General features: G+C 26.7%; 1 long non-coding RNA gene across 2 annotated transcripts in view; it reads left to right on the plus strand.

Annotated features, from left to right (window-relative positions):
- LOC126354510 (uncharacterized) overlaps positions 1 to 22392 on the plus strand; it is a 37144-nt gene that overhangs the window by 13804 nt on the left and 948 nt on the right. The window contains exon 2 of one of the 2 annotated variants that reach the window (XR_007565341.1): positions 7126 to 7746. The exons of the other annotated variant lie outside the window; for it this stretch is intronic. This is a non-coding gene — a long non-coding RNA (uncharacterized LOC126354510). Of the gene's footprint in view, positions 1 to 7125; positions 7747 to 22392 lie in introns of those variants that run through there. 2 annotated transcript variants of the gene reach the window in all.

Here is a 22392-nt window from a genome sequence, read left to right on the forward strand (position 1 = left end):
CAATCTTTTTATCAACATGTCTACTTCGACACTCAATAAATCAATTTTCACCAAGACATCACTTTGGATTTGAAGCAGCAGCATGATACTGACACTTCGTAGACGTAGTATGATTATTCTTATATATCTCTATTTATTGATGAGGTAGATAATTGTTTTTCTAGTATAAATAGTACATTTGACTTCCAATCAGAAAGCTTGATATAAATCAAGAAAAACAATTCTAATTCTATCAACAAGAGTTTTCAATAGATTTATTATTCCAATAATTGTTATAATCCTGGCAACAACACTATCAAAAAAATTAATTAATGATCGAGAAAAAAGATCACCATTTGAATGTGGGTTTGATCCAAAAAGATCAGCACGAATACCATTCTCAATACGATTCTTCCTAATCGCAGTAATCTTTTTAATTTTTGATGTAGAAATTGCACTAATTCTACCAATTGTAATTATTTTTAAAACTTCAGACATTATAATCTGAACAGTATCAACAATATTTTTTATTCTAGTTCTATTAGGAGGACTATACCATGAATGAAACCAAGGAGCATTACAATGAGCAGAATAAAGGGTTGTAGTTAAATATAACATTTGGGTTGCATTCAAAAAGTATTGATATTATCAATCAACCTTAAATAGAATAAGAAGCGAAATATTGCAGTCAGTTTCGACCTGGAAGATTGGTATGTACTACCCTTATTCTTATTAATTGAAGCCAAAAAGAGGCGTATTACTGTTAATAATATAATTGAACTATAATAGTTCCAATTAAGGAAATGTAAAGCCAATATGAAAGCTGCTAACTTTTTATATTAGCGGTTAAACTCCGTTAACATTTCGAAAATTTATATAGTTTAAATAAAACATTACATTTTCACTGTAAAAATAATATATCTATATTTATAAATACTTAAAAGTAAAAATACTTCCTTAACATCTTCAGTGTCACGCTCTAATTATAAGCTATTTAAGTAAACGAAAAACAATATTACCAAAATAAATATTCAAAAAATAAAAGTTAAAAGATAAATCTTGAAATTAGAATCATATCAACCTTGAATATAACCAATTAAATAAATAAATAATCTATATAAACCTTGACCACCAAGTAATTCACCTCAACCATAATCAAATGACTTAGATGAATAATAACCTATTTTTAAAGGAATATATCTAATAAACTTAGTTGAAAGAAAAGGTATAAATCATATAGAACCAGCAAATCTAACAAAAGAAAGTATACTTAAAGAAAATAAATTATGAGAAAAATCAAAATTAGAAATAAGATAACCTAAATAAGCACCTAAAATAACTGTAATAGTTAAAAACTTTAAATAATAAGGTAAAGCAATCACATGAGGAATAGGAAAAATTAATCAAGATAAAAGACTACCACCAAAAACAGCAACAAACAATAGACCAATTATTCCAAATGAAATATAATAACCCTTATCATCAAAAGAAAATCTAGAATAAAAATTATTATCACCAGATATTGAATAATAAAACAAACGAAAAGAATAAGAAGCAGTTAAACCAGTAGAAAAAAATAAAGAAAAAAAATTAAACAATTAATTCATCTTAAACAAACCATCTCAAGAATTAAATCCTTTGAATAAAATCCCGCTAAAAAAGGTATTCCACACAAAGATAAACTAGAAACATTAAAACAAACTGAAGTTAAAGGTATGAAATTAACAATTGATCCTATAAAACGAATATCCTGAGAATCCTTCAAATTATGAATTATTGAACCTGCACATATAAATAATAATGCCTTAAATAAAGCATGAGCCAATAAATGAAAAAATGCAAGCTTTGGATAACCTATAGCCAAAATTCTTATTATTAAACCAAGTTGTCTTAAAGTAGAAAGAGCAATAATCCTCTTTAAATCAAACCCAAAATTAGTGCCCAATCCAGCCATAAATATAGTTATACAACCAATTAAAAGTAAAAATCAACCACAATTATAAGTATCCAATATTGGTCTAAAACGAATTAATAAATAAACACCAGCAGTAACAAGAGTAGAAGAATGAACTAAAGCAGAAACAGGAGTAGGAGCTGCTATAGCAGCAGGAAGTCATGAAGAGAAAGGAATCTGAGCTCTCTTAGTTATAGCTGCTAAAACAATTAATATAGTAATGAGCTTTATTTCAAAAGAATTAGAAATAAAATCATAATAATAAATATAATTTCAACCACCAAAATTTAACATTCATGCAATAGAAATTAAAATAGCAACATCACCAATACGATTAGAAAGTGCAGTTAATATACCAGCACTATAAGATTTTACATTTTGATAATAAATAACTAAACAATAAGAAACTAAACCTAAACCATCTCAACCTAATAAAATTCTAATTAAATTAGGACTAATAATTAAAAAACCTATAGAAAGAATAAATATTAAAACAATAATAATAAAACGATTTATATTCTTTTCACCAGATATATAATCCTCTCTATAATAATTAACCAAAGAAGAAATATATATAACACAAGATATAAAAATAAGAGATATTCAATCCAAAATTAAAGTTATAACAACTATAGAACCATTTAAATTGAAAAGCTCTCACTCAACAAAAACTCTATAATCAATTCTTAAATAATAAATACCTAAAATAAAAATTATAGTTCTCGAAATAAACAAAGAAAAAAAACTCAAAGAACAAATAGAAAATAAATTCACGGCCTAAGATGAAAAACTTCATATCATTGATTCCACAAAACAATATTTTTAATTAAAATACTTAAGCAAACTATACAAAGAAATATTCACCCTTTAAACAGAGAATATTTAAAGGCAATCAATGTAAAAGTAAAAGATGATATTCACGAAAATAACCAAGAGAACAAGTATAAACACCAGAATAATAATTCCCATGCTGAGAATAAGAATATATATACAAAGTATAAACAGCTCTAAAAAAGATAAAAAAATCAAAGCAAAGAATCTAAAAGAAGATCAAGATATAATTCTATTTAATAATCTAATTTCACCTACCAAATTTAAAGAAGGAGGAGCAGCCATATTTGATGATCTTAAAAGAAATAATCATAAAGCCATTCTTAGCATCAAATTAATTATACCCTTGTTAATTAATAATCTTCGTCTACCTAAACGTTCATAAATAATATTAGATAAACAAAATAAACCAGAAGAACATAAACCATGACCAACCATTAGAGAAAGAGAACCTACACAACCTCATCAATTCATAGTCATCAATCCACCAATAACCATTCTTATATGAGCAACAGAAGAATATGCAATTAAAGACTTTAAATAAACCTGATGAAAACAAATAAATCTTACAATAACACCCCCAGATAAACCTAAAGACAATCAAAAATAATTAAACTTTAAACCCAAATAAGAAATAACCTTTATAACACGAAAAATACCATAACCACCTAACTTTAATAAAACACCAGCAAGAATTATTCTACCTGAAATAGGGGCCTCTACATGAGCCTTAGGAAGTCATAAATGAACCAAAAACATAGGTATCTTAACTAAAAAAGCCAAAATTATAAATACATAAAACATAAAATAATAAGAACCAAAATCAACCAATAAAGGAAAATATAAAGTATTAGAAAAACCATAAACCTTAAATAAAACTAATAATAAAGGTAATCTAGCAACCAAAGTATAAAAAATTAAATAAACACCAGCCTGCAAACGCTCAGGTTGATAACCCCAACCCAAAATTAAAAGTAAAGTAGGAACTAATCTAGCCTCAAAAAAAATATAAAAAGAAAGAAGACTTAATCTAGCAAATGAACAATAAAGCATAATTATTAAAATCAAAACCATAAAAACAAAAAAATTAGAATGATATGAACTTAAATAAACTGAACCTCTAGCAGTGATTATTAAAGAACAAATCCAAAAACTAAGTAAAATTAAACTAAAAGAAAAATAATCAATACCAAAATAATATCTAATTATATTTAAATCAGCATATGAATAAACACAAATTATAAAAACAAAACCCGACAGAAACATTAAAGAATGAACCAACCATCAACAATTATTTAATAAACAAAGAGGGATCAAAAAATAGTTATAAATAAATACTTTAACATAAAGATAAACCAAAAGAATTAAAAAAATCATTACCATGAGAACGAATTATTGAAACTAAAATAGAAAGACCTAAAGCACCCTCACAAACAGAAAAAACTATTCGTAAAATAAGATAATTACTAATGAATAAACCCTTACGATTAAGACATCCTTTAATTAAAATTATTAATAACTCTTTAATTGACTTACCTGCCCCAACAAATATTTCATTTTGATGAAATTTTTGATCCCTATTAGGGTTATGTTTGGTAATTCAAATCGTAACTGGACTATTTTTAGCTATACATTATACATCAAATATTGAAATAGCATTCAGTAGTGTAGTACACATCTGCCGAGACGTAAATAATGGTTGAATTATCCGAACCTTACACGCAAATGGAGCATCTATATTTTTTATTTGTATTTACTTACATGTAGTACGGGGAATTTACTATGGATCTTATATATATATACATACCTGAATAATTGGTACAGTGATTTTATTTTTAGTTATAGCAACTGCATTTATAGGATATGTCTTACCCTGAGGCCAAATATCTTTTTGAGGTGCAACAGTAATTACTAATTTATTATCAGCAATCCCATACTTAGGAACAGATTTAGTCCAATGAGTATGAGGAGGATTCGCTGTTGATAATGCAACATTAAATCGATTCTTCACATTCCATTTTGTATTACCATTTATTATTGCTGCTATAGCAGCAGTTCATTTATTTTTTCTTCACCAAACAGGATCTAATAATCCTCTTGGACTAAATGGAGATATTGAAAAAATTCCATTCCATCCATACTTTACCTTTAAGGATTCTATTACATTTGTAATAATAACATCATTATTAATTATACTATGTTTAATTAATCCTTACCTATTAGGAGATCCAGATAACTTTGTACCTGCCAACCCATTAGTAACACCAGTTCACATTCAACCAGAATGATATTTCCTATTTGCATATGCAATTCTACGATCTATCCCTAATAAGTTAGGAGGTGTTATTGCATTATGTTTATCAATTAGAATCTTAATAATTTTACCATTTTATAATAAAACACCATTCCGAGGCATTCAATTTTACCCTATTAATCAAATTTTATTCTGAATTATAGTAGTTGTTGTATGCTTACTAACGTGAATTGGTAAACGACCTGTTGAAGAACCTTATATTATAACAGGTCAAATCTTAACAATTATTTACTTCACATATTTCTTAATTAATGTCCATGTCGCAAACGCATGAGATAAATTAATTAAGGAATAAAGTTAATTAGCTTAGGAAAAGCATATGTTTTGAAAACATAAAATTAGAAGTTTAACTCTTCTATTAACTTTTCTCAAAAAATTTCACTAAACAAATGAGATAAATAAAATCTTTAAACCAACAAAGAAAATAAAAAAATTCAAAGATAAAGGTAAAAAACTTTTTCAAGCTAAGTACATTAATTTATCATAACGGAACCGTGGTAATGTTCCACGAACCCAAATAAAACCAAAAGATATAATAGCAAGCTTAATAAAAAATATAAAAGAATAAAAATCACCGCCCAAAAAAATTAAAGCCAATAACATTCTTATGAAGACAATTCTAGTATATTCAGCTAAAAAAATTAAAGTAAAACCACCCGCACCATACTCAATATTAAATCCTGAAACTAACTCAGATTCCCCTTCAGCAAAATCAAAAGGAGTACGATTAGTTTCAGCTAAGCAAGAAGCAAAACAAGCTAAAGCTAAAGGAAAAGAAATAATAATAAATCAACAATAAAGCTGATAGTTTATAAAATCAAACATATTAAAACTACCAATTAAAATAATTAAAGACAATAAAATTAAAGCTAAACTAACTTCATAAGAAATTGTTTGAGCAACAGAACGAAGAGAACCTAATAATGAATAATTTGAATTAGGAGATCAACCAGCAATTATAACAGTATAAACACCTAATCTAGTACAACATAAAAAAAATAAAAATCCATAAGAAAAAGAACACATATAAGTTAAATAAGGAAAAATTACTCAAACGGCTAAAGAAATCATTAAATTAAAAACAGGGGAAAAATAATAAAGTAGGTAATTAGATATAATAGGAATTGGCTGCTCCTTACAAATAAACTTAATAGCATCTCTAAATGGCTGAGGAATTCCAACAAAACCTACCTTATTTGGACCCTTTCGAATCTGAATATAACCTAAAACCTTACGCTCTAATAAAGTTAAAAAGGCAACACTAATTAAAACACAAATAACCAATAAAAGAAAATTCAAAATAAATATAAATAAATCATAAAGTATCAATACTATTTGTAGAAAAAATGTACATAAATGAATTCTAAATTCAACACATTAATCTGTCAAAATAGTAAATAAATTAATATAATCAATATAACAAAAAATATTTTAACCATATGGTCCTTTCGTACTAATATGGATTAACAATCTTAGGATAGAAACCGACCTGGCTCACGCCGGTCTGGACTCAGATCATGTAAGAATTTAAAGGTCGAACAGACCTAATCATTGGGCTCCTGCACCCAAAATTTTTCTTAATCCAACATCGAGGTCGCAATCTGCTTTGTCGATATGAGCTCTCAAAAACAATTACGCTGTTATCCCTAAGGTAACTTAATCTTATGATCATAAATTATGGATCAAAATAATAAACATAAATAAATGATATAATAATGAAGAGTTTATCTATTCTTCATGTCACCCCAACAAAACATCATCATTAAATATAGAAAGACAAACAAAAAACTATATAAAAGTAAAATGTCAAGCTCTATAGGGTCTTCTCGTCCTAAAGAAGAATTTAAGCCTTTTGACTCAAAAGTTAATTCAAAAATTTATTAAGAGACAGTTGATTTCTCGTCAAGCCATTCATTCCAGCCACTAATTAAGAGACTAATGATTATGCTACCTTTGCACGGTCAAAATACCGCGGCTCTTTAAAAATACGCTCAGTGAGCAGGCCAGACCTCAAAATATAAACAAGAGGACATGTTTTTGATAACAGGCGGAAATCAATTTTGCCTAGTTCCTTATAATAAGTTCACAAGGTAAAAATTTCATACAAATAAATATACTAATTCTATCATTATTACAAAAATTTTAAAATTAAATTAATAATCTTAATAAAAAACCTAAAATATTTATAAAATCAAAATAAAAAATAATGAACTAAAACGTAATCTTAAAGATAGCTGGTTTAAAGCTTACTATTATATTTCTATAAAATAAATTATAGGTTATTAACTTCAAAGCTTATCCCTTAAAGAATAAATAAGTTAATATTTTTACTTAAAAAATTAAATAAAAACAAATAACTTTAAAAAATTAAATTTTTTCTTAAGAAACTAGATATCTTGGGAAACGATTAACATCTCATTTCTATAAATAATTTAATAATAATTATGATACATTAACTATAAATTATTTATAAATCAACCCAAATCGAGACAAGTAAAATAAATACTAAAATTTTGATAAACCCTGATACAAAAGGTACAATAAATAAAATCTACTTAAAAAAATTTAAAATAATATTTCATAAAACACTTACATTACCAATAAACTATAATTTAAAAAATCAATTCTATAAAATATACTAAGACAAAAATACAATAAAATTATTTATATTAAATAATTAAATAAACAAAAAATAAATATAATAAAATAAATAATCAAGATATCCTGATTTGCACAGAAAAATTTTCAGTGTAAATGAAACACTTTACTAATAAGTTATATCTTGAAACTCTTCCTAGATACACTTTCCAGTACATCTACTATGTTATGACTTATCTCATCTAAATTGAAGCTACTTTAAAATAAAATAGAATAATCAATAATGAGAGCGACGGGCGATGTGTACACATCTCAGAGCCAATATCAGTTAAATTAAATAAATGAAATTACTATCAAATCCACCTTCATTAACAGTATTTCACTATCAAATCCGTTATAAACAAAAATCTATTGTAACCCACCTCCTCTTAACTATAAGCTGCACCTTGACCTGAAATATTTTATAATTATAAATCTTGAGAATTATAACTCTAAAAAGATTCTCTGATAACGGAGATATACAAACAAATAAATTAAGTAGAGTAAATCGTGTATTATCAATCATGGGGTAGGTTCCTCTGAATGGAATGAGATACCGCCAAATTCTTTGGGTTTAAAGACCTTAACTAATAGTACCCTGGTAAATATAATTAACATTTAAAATAATAGGGTATCTAATCCTAGTTTATTATTTAAATTTCACAGATTCATAAAAAGGCCCACAAATAAATTTTAACATTTCACCTTACAAATTTATATTTCAACCCTAATAATATAAACAACTGTTTTAACCAATAATATTCACTAGTATCAATCGTATAACTGCGGCTGCTGGCACGAATTATGCCGATACTAAATCAATTGCTAAATCCAAAGTCACTTGATAATTAAATCAAATTACTGCAAAAAGAACATTTAGTCTAACATAACTTACATATAATACAAAGAAAAAGTGACTAAACAAGCAAGAATAAAACTTTTAAAAATAAAAAATAAGAAAATTTTAAATCTATTAATTCAGGAAAAAATAAAAGATTCAAATATTTAAAGAAAAAAAAAAGAAAAAAACCACAAACATTAACAAAAAAAAGAAACGCCCCTATGTATGACCACAACAACTTCTCTATTATATATAATTAAAGATTAATATGGAACATGTATAGCAATAAATGTATTATATTCTTTCTTATTTAATCTTTCTTTTCACTAATAAATAAAAAAAGATTAAATAATATAATAAATATATTTTATACAATTATGTAATTTAATATAATATGTTATTAATATGAATTCTTTTTTTATATTAAGTTAACTTTGATATATATTAGTTATATAATCTAATTATAGATAATTTACATAATTATATTATTATAATTAATATAATTATTTATATTAATTATAATATTTTATATTTAAATTAATAATTTTATTTATTATATCCAATTATAATAATATTAAATATTAAATTACATATTATATATATATTATATTATAATAACATATTTTAAGCTAAAAACATAAGTAGCTATAATCCTAGGTAAATAATTGCATTAAAATAATCAATTGATAATGGTAAGATGAACTTATAATACTTTAATTTCAATTAAATGTAATATATTAATATAAATTATTTATTATATATATATATAAAAAAAATGAGCAGGATAAAATAATCCTAATTAAACAAAATAATACATAAAATTATTCCAAAAAAACTTTCGATTTATATATTAAATAAATGAAGTGCCTGATTAAAGGGTTACCTTGATAGGGTAATTAAAGTAAATAAAATTACCTTCATTAAAATTACATAAGATAGAATTAAACTACCTCCTTTAGTATCAAAAACTAACGTGCATCATACACCTTAATGTAAAAAGGTAAGCTAAACAAGCTAATTGGTTCATACCCCATTTATAGAGGTATCAATCCTCTCCTTTTTAATGGCCAACAACTCTACAAAACTTCTCTTCCTATCAACATTAATGATAGGAACGATCCTGTCCATTTCATCAAATTCCTGATTTGGGGTTTGAATAGGACTTGAGATCAACTTACTTTCATTTATTCCGCTCCTAACAAGAAATAAAAATATAATAATAAATGAATCATCAATTAAATATTTTATTGTCCAAGCAATAGCATCGACAATATTATTATTTTCAATTTTGCTGATTCATATAAAATATCCCATGGGATGGGAAACAGAATTTATCCCATCAATAATAATTAGATCTAGACTATTATTAAAGATTGGAGCTGCACCTTTCCATTTCTGATTTCCAGAAGTTATAGGAGCATCAAGATGAAATAATTGTTTAACATTAATAACATGACAAAAAATCGCCCCAATAATGGTCTTATCTTATTGTATTCAATTAAGAACTTTTATTTGAACAATTATTATCTTAAGAATTATTATTGGGGCAATAGGAGGTTTAAATCAAACATCCTTACGACAACTTTTAGCATATTCATCAATCAGACATCTAGGTTGAATAATTAGATCATTAACAGTCAGAGAAAACATCTGAGAACTATACTTCATTATTTACTCACTATTAAGATTAATTATAGTTTTATTATTTAAGCAAATAAATTTATTTTTCATAAATCAAATTTATTCAGCCAGAAATATAAAAACCGAAATTAAATTCATAATATTCTTATCTTTATTATCTTTAGGTGGACTACCACCATTCCTTGGATTCTTACCAAAATGAATTGTAATACAATCATTAATAGAAAACAATATAACAACCATTATAACTATTATAGTTGTATTAACTACAATTACACTCTACTACTATATACGTATTAGATTCTCAGCTCTAATCATACACAGAAAATTCGTGATCTATAAAGATAAAGTCCCAAAAATCAAGAATCATTCTTCCTATAACAGTAATAATTTCAACAATAGGATTGATTTCAACATCAACCTTAATTTCATTATACTAAGGGTTAAGTTAATCAAACTAATAACCTTCAAAGTTATAATTAAAAGAATAATCTTTTAGGCCTTAGTAAAATTTTACACCTCTAGAATTGCAGTCTAGAATCATAATTGAATATAAGACCTAAATATGATAAGAGAGAAAACATCTCATAAGTAGATTTACAGTCTACCACCTAAAATTAAGCCATCTTACCGCAAAAATGATTATTCTCAACAAACCATAAGGACATTGGTACTTTATACTTCATATTTGGAGCATGAGCAGGAATAGTGGGAACATCAATAAGAATACTTATTCGTGCTGAACTTGGCCAACCCGGATCTCTAATTGGGGATGACCAGATTTATAATGTTATTATTACAGCTCACGCATTCGTAATAATTTTCTTTATAGTAATACCTATTATAATTGGTGGATTTGGTAATTGACTTGTTCCACTAATAATTGGTGCACCAGATATAGCATTTCCACGAATAAATAATATAAGTTTTTGATTACTACCACCTTCACTAACCCTTCTTCTTACATCTTCTATAGTAGATAATGGTGCTGGTACAGGATGAACAGTTTACCCTCCTCTAGCAGGAGCTATTGCACACGGGGGTGCATCTGTAGATCTAGCTATTTTTTCACTGCACTTAGCAGGTGTATCATCTATTCTTGGTGCAGTGAATTTCATTACAACAGCAATTAATATACGATCAGAAAGTATAACTTTAGATCAAACACCTTTATTTGTATGATCTGTAGCTATTACAGCATTACTTCTCCTTCTTTCACTTCCAGTTTCAGCAGGAGCTATTACTATATTATTAACAGATCGAAATTTAAATACATCATTCTTTGACCCTGCAGGAGGGGGTGACCCAATTCTATATCAACATCTATTTTGATTCTTTGGACACCCAGAAGTTTATATTTTAATTCTACCGGGGTTCGGAATTATTTCACATATTGTATGTCAAGAAAGAGGAAAAATTGAATCATTTGGAACATTAGGTATAATTTATGCTATACTATCAATTGGACTAATAGGATTTATTGTATGAGCACATCATATATTTACAGTAGGAATGGATGTTGACACATGAGCATATTTTACATCAGCAACAATAATTATTGCTGTACCTACAGGAATTAAGGTATTTAGATGATTAGCTACATTATATGGAACTAAATTCAAGTTCAATCCACCATTATTATGAGCTCTAGGATTTATTTTCCTATTTACAATTGGTGGATTAACAGGATTAGTATTAGCAAATTCATCACTTGATATTGTATTACATGATACATATTATGTAGTAGCCCACTTTCATTATGTATTATCTATAGGAGCAGTATTTGCAATTATAGGAGGTGTCATTCACTGATATCCACTATTTACAGGATTAACTATAAATAATACATGATTAAAAATCCAATTTACAATTATATTCATTGGAGTAAATTTAACATTCTTTCCTCAACACTTCCTAGGATTAGCAGGAATACCTCGACGATACTCTGACTACCCAGACGCATATACATCATGAAACGTAGTATCAAGAATTGGGACTACAATTTCTATTGTAGGAATCATTATATTCATTGTAATTATATGAGAAAGAATGATTACAAACCGAGCAATTATATTTAGAGCTAACATAAGAAGATCAACAGAATGACTACAAAATAACCCTCCTGCAGAACATAGTTACTCAGAATTACCATTAATCTCTAGATTCTAATATGGCAGATTAGTGCAGTAGATTTAAGCTCTACAAATAAAGGTTTGACCTTTTATTAGAAAATATTTATTAATGGCAACATGATCAAATTTATCTCTTCAAGATGGAGCTTCACCATTAATGGAGCAATTATCATTCTTTCATGATCATACTATGGTCGTATTATTATTAATTACAGTAATTGTAGGTTATGCCCTAAGTTATATATTATTTATTGCCTATACTAACCGTAATATACTTCATGGACATTTAATTGAAACAATCTGAACAGCTTTACCAGCAATTACATTAATTTTTATTGCCCTTCCATCATTACGACTATTATATTTACTTGATGATTCAGTAGATGCAATAATTACAATTAAAACCATTGGACGACAATGATATTGAAGATATGAATATTCAGACTTCATAGACGTAGAATTTGACACTTATATAACACCAGAACAAGACCTAGAAAATGATGGATTCCGACTACTAGATGTAGATAACCGAACAATCCTACCAATAAATACAGAAGTACGAGTATTAACAAGAGCATCAGATGTTCTACACTCATGAGCAGTTCCTGCATTAGGGGTTAAAATTGATGCAACGCCAGGTCGGTTAAATCAAGGAACATTCACAATAAATCGACCTGGATTATTCTTTGGACAATGCTCAGAAATCTGTGGAGCAAACCACAGATTTATACCAATTGTAATTGAAAGAACTTCAGTAAATTTATTTATTAAGTGATTATCTAAGATAATTTAAGGAGTTAGTTAAAATAAATAACATTAGAGTGTCAATCTAAAGTAACTAAAAAAAATTAGTACACCTTGAAATTCATCAGATGACTGAAAGTAAGTAATGGTCTCTTAAACCAAATAATAGTAAATTAACGACTACTTCTGATGGGGAAATTATATCCAAATCCCTCAAATATCCCCTCTTATATGATTCTCACTATTCATTATATTTTCAGCTACATTAATCTTGTTTAATCAAATAAACTTCCTCTCATTTAAACCTAACCTTATTAAAAGAGCAGAAAAAGGAACAATTGAAATAAAAAACTTAAATTGAAAATGATAACAAATCTATTCTCAACATTTGACCCATCAACTAACATCTTTAATTTATCATTAAATTGAACTAGAACATTTCTAGGACTATTATTAATCCCATCACTATTTTGACTTACACCATCACGAATTAACATTATCTGAAATAAACTAAATTTAACCTTACATAATGAATTTAAAACACTTCTTGGACCAAAATCATTTAATGGAACAACATTCATTTTCATCTCAATTTTTATTATAATATTATTTAACAGTTTCATAGGATTATTCCCTTATATTTTTACTAGAACAAGACATTTAGCATTAACATTTGCAATTGCCCTACCTATATGGCTAAGATTTATATTATTTGGATGAATTAACCATACTAATCATATATTTACACACCTTGTACCACAAGGTACACCGCCTGCATTAATATCATTTATAGTACTAATTGAAACAATTAGTAATGTTATTCGACCAGGTACATTAGCAGTACGGTTGGCAGCAAATATAATTGCAGGACACTTATTATTAACCTTATTAGGAAACACAGGACCATCTATAGCAATAAACTTAATCTCATTACTAATTATTGGACAAATACTTCTATTAATTCTAGAATCAGCAGTAGCAATAATTCAAGCCTATGTTTTCTCAATTCTAAGAACTCTATATTCTAGAGAAGTATATTAAACCTATGTTAACAACTCACTCAAACCACCCATTCCACTTAGTAGACTATAGACCTTGACCATTAACAGGAGCAATTGGAGCAATAGTCCTAGTATCAGGACTAGCAAAATGATTCCACCTATTTAATATTAACTTATTCATAATTGGATTTGGAATTACCCTACTAACTATAATTCAATGATGACGAGATGTAGTACGAGAAGGAACATATCAAGGATTACATACAGGATTTGTATCAATTGGATTACGATGAGGAATAATTTTATTTATTGCATCAGAGGTATTATTTTTCGTTTCTTTTTTTTGAGCATTCTTTAGAAGAAGATTAGCACCAACAATTGAACTAGGAATACTATGACCTCCCATAGGAATTCAACCCTTTAACCCTATACAAATTCCATTACTTAATACAGCTATTCTTTTAGCATCAGGAGTAACAGTAACTTGAGCACATCATAGTTTAATGGAATCTAATCATACTCAAGCACTACAAGGATTATTCTTCACAGTGTTATTAGGACTATACTTTACAATACTTCAAGCAGATGAATATTGAGAAGCACCTTTTACCATTGCAGATGCAGTTTATGGATCAACATTCTTTGTTGCAACAGGATTCCATGGTTTACACGTAATTATTGGAACAATCTTTTTATCAACATGTCTACTTCGACACTCAATAAATCAATTTTCACCAAGACATCACTTTGGATTTGAAGCAGCAGCATGATACTGACACTTCGTAGACGTAGTATGATTATTCTTATATATCTCTATTTATTGATGAGGTAGATAATTGTTTTTCTAGTATAAATAGTACATTTGACTTCCAATCAGAAAGCTTGATATAAATCAAGAAAAACAATTCTAATTCTATCAACAAGAGTTTTCATTAGATTTATTATTCCAATAATTGTTATAATCCTGGCAACAACACTATCAAAAAAATTAATTAATGATCGAGAAAAAAGATCACCATTTGAATGTGGGTTTGATCCAAAAAGATCAGCACGAATACCATTCTCAATACGATTCTTCCTAATCGCAGTAATCTTTTTAATTTTTGATGTAGAAATTGCACTAATTCTACCAATTGTAATTATTTTTAAAACTTCAGACATTATAATCTGAACAGTATCAACAATATTTTTTATTCTAGTTCTATTAGGAGGACTATACCATGAATGAAACCAAGGAGCATTACAATGAGCAGAATAAAGGGTTGTAGTTAAATATAACATTTGGGTTGCATTCAAAAAGTATTGATATTATCAATCAACCTTAAATAGAATAAGAAGCGAAATATTGCAGTCAGTTTCGACCTGGAAGTTTGGTATGTACTACCCTTATTCTTATTAATTGAAGCCAAAAAGAGGCGTATTACTGTTAATAATATAATTGAACTATAATAGTTCCAATTAAGGAAATGTAAAGCCAATATGAAAGCTGCTAACTTTTTATATTAGCGGTTAAACTCCGTTAACATTTCTAAAATTTATATAGTTTAAATAAAACATTACATTTTCACTGTAAAAATAATATATCTATATTTATAAATACTTAAAAGTAAAAATACTTCCTTAACATCTTCAGTGTCACGCTCTAATTATAAGCTATTTAAGTAAACGAAAAACAATATTACCAAAATAAATATTCAAAAAATAAAAGTTAAAAGATAAATCTTGAAATTAGAATCATATCAACCTTGAATATAACCAATTAAATAAATAAATAATCTATATAAACCTTGACCACCAAGTAATTCACCTCAACCATAATCAAATGACTTAGATGAATAATAACCTATTTTTAAAGGAATATATCTAATAAACTTAGTTGAAAGAAAAGGTATAAATCATATAGAACCAGCAAATCTAACAAAAGAAAGTATACTTAAAGAAAATAAATTATGAGAAAAATCAAAATTAGAAATAAGATAACCTAAATAAGCACCTAAAATAACAACTGTAATAGTTAAAAACTTTAAATAATAAGGTAAAGCAATCACATGAGGAGTAGGAAAAATTAATCAAGATAAAAGACTACCACCAAAAACAGCAACAAACAATAGACCAATTATTCCAAATGAAATATAATAACCCTTATCATCAAAAGAAAATCTAGAATAAAAGTTATTATCAACAGATATTGAATAATAAAACAAACGAAAAGAATAAGAAGCAGTTAAACCAGTAGAAAAAAAATAAAGAAAAAAAATTAAACAATTAATTCATCTTAAACAAACCATCTCAAGAATTAAATCCTTTGAATAAAATCCCGCTAAAAAAGGTATTCCACACAAAGATAAACTAGAAACATTAAAACAAACTGAAGTTAAAGGTATGAAATTAACAATTGATCCTATAAAACGAATATCCTGAGAATCCTTCAAATTATGAATTATTGAACCTGCACATATAAATAATAATGCCTTAAATAAAGCATGAGCCAATAAATGAAAAAATGCAAGCTTTGGATAACCTATAGCCAAAATTCTTATTATTAAACCAAGTTGTCTTAAAGTAGAAAGAGCAATAATCTTCTTTAAATCAAACTCAAAATTAGCGCCCAATCCAGCCTTAAATATAGTTATACAACCAATTAAAAGTAAAAATCAACCACAATTATAAGTATCCAATATTGGTCTAAAACGAATTAATAAATAAACACCAGCAGTAACAAGAGTAGAAGAATGAACTAAAGCAGAAACAGGAGTAGGAGCTGCTATAGCAGCAGGAAGTCATGAAGAGAAAGGAATCTGAGCTCTCTTAGTTATAGCTGCTAAAACAATTAATATAGTAATGAGCTGTATTTCATAAGAATTAGAAATAAAATCATAATAATAAATATAATTTCAACAACCAAAATTTAACATTCATGCAATAGAAATTAAAATAGCAACATCACCAATACGATTAGAAAGTGCAGTTAATATACCAGCACTATAAGATTTTACATTTTGATAATAAATAACTAAACAATAAGAAACTAAACCTAAACCATCTCAACCTAATAAAATTCTAATTAAATTAGGACTAATAATTAAAAAACCTATAGAAAGAATAAATATTAAAACAATAATAATAAAACGATTTATATTCTTTTCACCAGATATATAATCCTCTCTATAATAAATAACCAAAGAAGAAATATATATAACAAAAGATATAAAAATAAGAGATATTCAATCCAAAATTAAAGTTATAACAACTATAGAACCATTTAAATTGAAAAGCTCTCACTCAACAAAAACTCTATAATCAATTATTAAATAATAAATACCTAAAATAAAAATTATAGTTCTCGAAATAAACAAAGAAAAAAAACTCAAAGAACAAATAGAAAATAAATTCACGGCCTAAGATGAAAAACTTCATATCATTGATTCCACAAAACAATATTTTTAATTAAAATACTTAAGCAAACTAAACAAAGAAATATTCACCCTTTAAACAGAGAATATTTAAAGGCAATCAATGTAAAAGTAAAAGATGATATTCACGAAAATAACCAAGAGAACAAGTATAAACACCAGAATAATAATTCCCATGCTGAGAATAAGAATATATATACAAAGTATAAACAGTTCTAAAAAAGATAAAAAAATCAAAGCAAAGAATCTAAAAGAAGATCAAGATATAATTCTATTTAATAATCTAATTTCACCTAACAAATTTAAAGAAGGAGGAGCAGCCATATTTGATGATCTTAAAAGAAATCATCATAAAGCCATTCTTGGCATCAAATTAATTATACCCTTGTTAATTAATAATCTTCGTCTACCTAAACGTTCATAAATAATATTAGATAAACAAAATAAACCAGAAGAACATAAACCATGACCAACCATTAGAGAAAGAGAACCTACACAACCTCATCAATTCATAGTCATCAATCAACCAATAACCATTCTTATATGAGCAACAGAAGAATATGCAATTAAAGACTTTAAATCAACCTGACGAAAACAAATAAATCTTACAATAACACCCCCAGATAAACCTAAAGACAATCAAAAATAATTAAACTTTAAACCCAAATAAGAAATAACCTTTATAACACGAAAAATACCATAACCACCTAACTTTAATAAAACACCAGCAAGAATTATTCTACCTGAAATAGGGGCCTCTACATGAGCCTTAGGAAGTCATAAATGAACCAAAAACATAGGTATCTTAACTAAAAAAGCCAAAATTATAATTACATAAAACATAAAATAATAAGAACCAAAATCAACCAATAAAGGAAAATATAAAGTTTTAGAAAAATCATAAACCTTAAATAAAACTAATAATAAAGGTAATCTAGCAACCAAAGTATAAAAAATTAAATAAACACCAGCCTGCAAACGCTCAGGTTGATAACCCCAACCCAAAATTAAAAGTAAAGTAGGAACTAATCTAGCCTCAAAAAAAAATATAAAAAGAAAGAAGACTTAATCTAGCAAATGAACAATAAAGCATAATTATTAAAATCAAAACCATAAAAACAAAAAAATTAGAATGATATGAACTTAAATAAACTGAACCTCTAGCAGTGATTATTAAAGAACAAATCCAAAAACTAAGTAAAATTAAACTACAAGAAAAATAATCAATACCAAAATAATATCTAATTATATTCAAATCAGCATATGAATAAACACAAATTATAAAAACAAAACCCGACAGAAACATTAAAGAATGAACCAACCATCAACAATTATTTAATAAACAAAGAGGGATCAAAAAAATAGTTATAAATAAATACTTTAACATAAAGATAAACCAAAAGAATTAAAAAAATTATTACCATGAGAACGAATTATTGAAACTAAAATAGAGAGACCTAAAGCACCCTCACAAACAGAAAAAACTAAAAAAATAACAGGAAACAAATAATAATAATCATACTCAATAAGAAAAACAATAACTAACATAAATAAAGAAAGATCAATATATACTAATCTCAAAAGAACCATTAATAAATGTTAACGTTTAGAAGAAAAAACATAAACACCAGTAAAATAAATCAATAAAGAAGTAAAAATAGAGAATATAAACATTAGTTTTAATAGTTTAAAAAAAACGCCAGTCTTGTAAACCGGAAATAAGTCCAGCCCCCACTTTTAAAACTTCAGAGGTGGAAAAGCTTCCATCATCGGTCCCCAAAACCGGTATTTTAAATAAACTAACCCCTGAAATGATCAAAATAATAATTATATCATTATCAAATGTAATAAATATTAATTTTATTAAATTAAGACACCCAATATCAATAATGCTTTTTATTATCCTTCAAACCTTCCTAGTTGGATTAATAACAGGAACAATAATAGAAAGATATTGATTATCATATATTTTATTTTTAACATTTCTTGGTGGTATACTAGTATTATTTATTTACATTACAAGAATTGCATCAAACGAAATATTTCAGCCTAAATCAATCACTATAATTATTACATTAATAATGTGAGTATTTATCATATTAATATTAATTATTCTAGATATATCTATATTTATAGACTTTTTCAAAGACACCGAAACTATAAATATTGATAATTCAATCAATTATCAAGAAATAACAATATCTTTAGAAAAATTATATAATAGACCAACATTCATTATTACAATAATAATAATAATTTATTTATTTTTAGCACTACTAGCAGTTGTTAAAATCACCAATATTAATCAGGGACCTATTCGTAAAATAAGATAATTACTAATGAATAAACCCTTACGATTAAGACATCCTTTAATTAAAATTATTAATATCTCTTTAATTGACTTACCTGCCCCAACAAATATTTCATTTTGATGAAATTTTGGATCCCTATTAGGGTTATGTTTGGTAATTCAAATCGTAACTGGACTATTTTTAGCTATACATTATACATCAAATATTGAAATAGCATTCAGTAGTGTAGTACACATCTGCCGAGACGTAAATAATGGTTGAATTATCCAAACCTTACACGCAAATGGAGCATCTATATTTTTTATTTGTATTTACTTACATGTAGGACGGGGAATTTACTATGGATCTTATATATATATACATACCTGAATAATTGGTACAGTGATTTTATTTTTAGTTATAGCAACTGCATTTATAGGATATGTCTTACCCTGAGGCCAAATATCTTTTTGAGGTGCAACAGTAATTACTAATTTATTATCAGCAATCCCATACTTAGGAACAGATTTAGTCCAATGAGTATGAGGAGGATTCGCTGTTGATAATGCAACATTAAATCGATTCTTCACATTCCATTTTGTATTACCATTTATTATTGCTGCTATAGCAGCAATTCATTTATTTTTTCTTCACCAAACAGGATCTAATAATCCTCTTGGACTAAATGGAGATATTGAAAAAATTCCATTCCATCCATACTTTACCTTTAAGGATTCTATTACATTTGTAATAATAACATCATTATTAATTATACTATGTTTAATTAATCCTTACCTATTAGGAGATCCAGATAACTTTGTACCTGCCAACCCATTAGTAACACCAGTTCACATTCAACCAGAATGATATTTCCTATTTGCATATGCAATTCTACGATCTATCCCTAATAAGTTAGGAGGTGTTATTGCATTATTTTTATCAATTAGAATCTTAATAATTTTACCATTTTATAATAAAACACCATTCCGAGGCATTCAATTTTACCCTATTAATCAAATTTTATTCTGAATTATAGTAGTTGTTGTATGCTTACTAACGTGAATTGGTAAACGACCTGTTGAAGAACCTTATATTATAACAGGTCAAATCTTAACAATTATTTACTTCACATATTTCTTAATTAATGTCCATGTCGCAAACGCATGAGATAAATTAATTAAGGAATAAAGTTAATTAGCTTAGGAAAAGCATATGTTTTGAAAACATAAAATTAGAAGTTTAACTCTTCTATTAACTTTTCTCAAAAAATTTCACTAAACAAATGAGATAAATAAAATCTTTAAACCAACAAAGAAAATAAAAAAATTCAAAGATAAAGGTAAAAAACTTTTTCAAGCTAAGTACATTAATTTATCATAACGGAACCGTGGTAATGTTCCACGAACCCAAATAAAACCAAAAGATATAATAGCAAGCTTAATAAAAAATATAAAAGAATAAAAATCACCGCCCAAAAAAATTAAAGCCAATAACATTCTTATGAAGACAATTCTAGTATATTCAGCTAAAAAAATTAAAGTAAAACCACCCGCACCATACTCAATATTAAATCCTGAAACTAACTCAGATTCCCCTTCAGCAAAATCAAAAGGAGTACGATTAGTTTCAGCTAAGCAAGAAGCAAAACAAGCTAAAGCTAAAGGAAAAGAAATAATAATAAATCAACAATAAAGCTGATAGTTTATAAAATCAAACATATTAAAACTACCAATTAAAATAATTAAAGACAATAAAATTAAAGCTAAACTAACTTCATAAGAAATTGTTTGAGCAACAGAACGAAGAGAACCTAATAATGAATAATTTGAATTAGAAGATCAACCAGCAATTATAACAGTATAAACACCTAATCTAGTACAACATAAAAAAATAAAAATCCATAAGAAAAAGAACACATATAAGTTAAATAAGGAAAAATTACTCAAACGGCTAAAGAAATCATTAAATTAAAAACAGGGGAAAAATAATAAAGTAGGTAATTAGATATAATAGGAAAAGGCTGCTCCTTACAAATTAACTTAATAGCATCTCTAAATGGCTGAGGAATTCCAACAAAACCTACCTTATTTGGACCCTTTCGAATCTGAATATAACCTAAAACCTTACGCTCTAATAAAGTTAAAAAGGCAACACTAATTAAAACACAAATAACCAATAAAAGAAAATTCAAAATAAATATAAATAAATCATAAAGTATCAATACTATTTGTAGAAAATATGTACATAAATGCATTCTAAATTCAACACATTAATCTGTCAAAATAGTAAATAAATTAATATTAATCAATATAACAAAAAATATTTTAACCATATGGTCCTTTCGTACTAATATGGATTAACAATCTTAGGATAGAAACCGACCTGGCTCACGCCGGTCTGAACTCAGATCATGTAAGAATTTAAAGGTCGAACAGACCTAATCATTGGGCTCCTGCACCCAAAATTTTTCTTAATCCAACATCGAGGTCGCAATCTGCTTTGTCGATATGAGCTCTCAAAAACAATTACGCTGTTATCCCTAAGGTAACTTAATCTTATGATCATAAATTATGGATCAAAATAATAAACATAAATAAATGATATAATAATGAAG

The sequence above is a fragment of the Schistocerca gregaria genome, chromosome 3 (genome assembly GCF_023897955.1).
Source record: "Schistocerca gregaria isolate iqSchGreg1 chromosome 3, iqSchGreg1.2, whole genome shotgun sequence".
Taxonomy (NCBI): Eukaryota; Metazoa; Arthropoda; class Insecta; order Orthoptera; family Acrididae; genus Schistocerca; species Schistocerca gregaria.